Genomic DNA, 2,924 nt, shown 5'->3' with positions numbered 1-2,924 from the left:
GCTGGTGGCACCTCTGTGATAACATATTTAAGAAAGGGTAAAAAAATGCCGCACAGCAACTGCATGAGAGAGGAGTGAGAAAAATGGGAAACAGCCAGCCCTGCAGACACCAAGGTCAGTGAAGAAGGAGGGGGAAGAGGTGCTCCAGGAGCTGGAGCAGAGATTCCCCTGCAGCCCATGGAGAAGACCATGGTGGAGCAGATATCAACACTGCAGCCTCTGGACAACCCAATGCTGCAGCAGGTGGAGGTGCCTGAAGGAAACTGCAGCTCATGGAGAGCCCGTGCTGGAGCAGGCTCCTGGCAGGAGCTGTGGCCTATGGAGACCCCGTGCCTGAGCAGGCTCCTGGCAGGAGCTGTGGCCTGGGGAGAGGAGCCCACGGAGGAGCAGGTTTTCTGTCAGGAACTGTGGCCCTTGGAGAGCCTATGCTGGAGCAGTCTGTTCCTGAAGGACTGTACCCCATGGGAAGGACCCACATTGGAGCAGAGAAAAAGCATGAGGAGAGAGGAGCAGCAGAGGCAAAGTGTTATGGACTGACCACAACCCCCATTCCTTAGCCTCCTGCACTGCTCAGGGGGAGGAGGAAGAAGAGTCGTGAAAGAAGGAGTGAAGTTGAGCCTGGGAAGAGGTGTGTGTGGGGAGTGTTTCATAATTTTGTCCGTTTCTCACCATCCTACTCTATTCTTAATTGGCAATAAATTAAATTATTTTTCCCCAAGTTGAGTCTGTTTTGCCTGTGATAGCAATTGGTGAATGACCTCCCTGTCTTTATCATGATCCATGAGCTTTTTCGTCTTATTTTCTCCCCGTCCTGTTGGGAGCGAGAGAGCAGCTTGGTGGGCACTCAGCAGTCAGCCAAGGTTAACCTACCAGAGCAGCAGTGAGTCTAAAAACTTATCTCACCTTTCTTCCGTTCCAGCCTTAACCTTGATTACATCCCCGTTACCTTTCCTGTTCCAGTTTTTCTGTAAGATAAACGTTGTGATCAATTACTTGATCATCTGCCATTCACGTCTCAAAACTTACTGAAATGGGATTTTTCCCCTTTGACACTGCAACTCTTTTTTTTTTTTCCCTTATGTCTTATAAATAAAATTGCTATGGTGGCCTCTTCCCCTTTCTTTCCTCTGCTTTCCATAGCTGCAAAAATGATCCTGAGATGTCTAAGCAGGGGAGTGTCAAGCAGAGGATGGGGTTATTCTCAGGAACAGCACTGAGTGATACCGTTACAGGAATACCAAAAAACCATTAGAAACCAAAGCTAGACAAATGCAGATTTTAACAAATGAGAGTAGGTAACAACTGGAACAACTTACCCAGGAAAGTGATGGATTTCCTGTCTCTCGAAGTCTTTAAATCAAGATTGGATGTTTCACTAAAATATATGTTCCAACTCCAAGAGACATTACAGACTTGATGTAGGAACTGCTGGGTGAGACTCTTGGTCAGATCAGATTAGACCATTGTATGAAATGGTTCCTTGTGGACTCTCAAATTAAATTTAAGTTAACATGCTACCATTACATTTGAAAAAGACCAAAGCATATTCCTTAGCTCAGTTGGTAGGCAGTAACTTGCTGTGCCACTATAATGGACATGTCTAAAATCCTAATCTTTTATACACATTTGGCATGAATTCACATGAGTATGTGTCATCAAATTAACTAAATGCTTTACCTGTTTCCAAGTTCACTTGCTCCTAGTGGTGAAGAACAAGCCAGCCATTATGGAATGGAAATATTATTCCATTTTCATTACTTTTTTTCTTGGATTTACAAAGTCAGAAAGTTAAATGCTAAAGGATGGAAGAAAGGAGGAACCAAATTTTGGGGAGAATTTAGGGAGACGAAGGAGGCAAGGCCAGGAAGAAGAAAAGAAAGACAAGCAAGAGGAAAAGCAGAAGTCACAAAAAGCCATGGGTAAATAATGTGAAGCACAAGCCTGCAGATTCGGAGGAAGGATGGGAATACGTGGAGGGAAAGTTAAGGGAAGTAGAAGACTTACTGAAAAATAAAGGAATGAGTATTCTGAAATGCAGGAGAAGTCTGTTTGCCATTGATCTGCAAAGAAATCTTTCAAAAAGTACTTTATTTACAGGAACTCCACGCTCTCCCAAACACACACACACACAGACAGTCACGCACACAGTTGCACATACCCATGCAGACAAGTTTACATATGTCTATCTGTTTCCAACATTCTTTGCTTGCTCTTCCAGGTAAGTGGGTGATGCTAAGGAGCTCACAATCATGCTTCAGAAATCACTGTCACCCTCTGCAGCAATTAAAGGGGGTGTCCTTCACCCCAAAAGAGGAGACCCTGGGGACACGGGATGTAGTAATAAACTAAGAAAGTAAACCTGAGTGAAAGCAGGCAAAACACTGGTCTTGTAGCAAATGTGTGTGTTTGAACACAGAGCCACAAAGTTCACCTTAAAAATCAATATTCTTTCATATTACCAATCAATATTTTAATATTCATTTATCTGAGCTCCAATCATTCCCTGTGACTAACAGAAATCTCTCTGCAAAGCCACACGTAAAACTAGAAGCTCCCTTCTCTGACATACAGCTATTGTTGAATGATTTCATTACCTATCATTTATTATATATATCTTTTAATTATTAACTGCAATATCCCCAGACCTCTGGCAGCTGCTCTGGGGAACTTCCAAGGCTTGGAAAGAAAAATCCAAAGGTACCAAAAAGAAGGGCCTAGACACAAAAAAAGCTCCATTATTTCTCCCGCCTAAAAAAAAAAGGGAAAAAAGAAAAAAAAAAAGAGGAAAAAAGAGAAAAGGCGGCGGCGGCACAGGAGCAGCGAAGTTTTCCTTTCATTTGCTCGCTCTCCTTTCGCCGTGAGTGCCCACAAGCGCTGAGCGCTTCCCTGCTCTCGTCCCTCCGCTCCATCCGCTGCCGCAAACC

Source organism: Pygoscelis adeliae, unplaced genomic scaffold, assembly GCF_000699105.1.
Source record: "Pygoscelis adeliae isolate BGI_AS28 unplaced genomic scaffold, ASM69910v1 Scaffold383, whole genome shotgun sequence".
NCBI classification, from domain to species: Eukaryota; Metazoa; Chordata; class Aves; order Sphenisciformes; family Spheniscidae; genus Pygoscelis; species Pygoscelis adeliae.
This window is presented reverse-complemented; position numbering follows the sequence as displayed.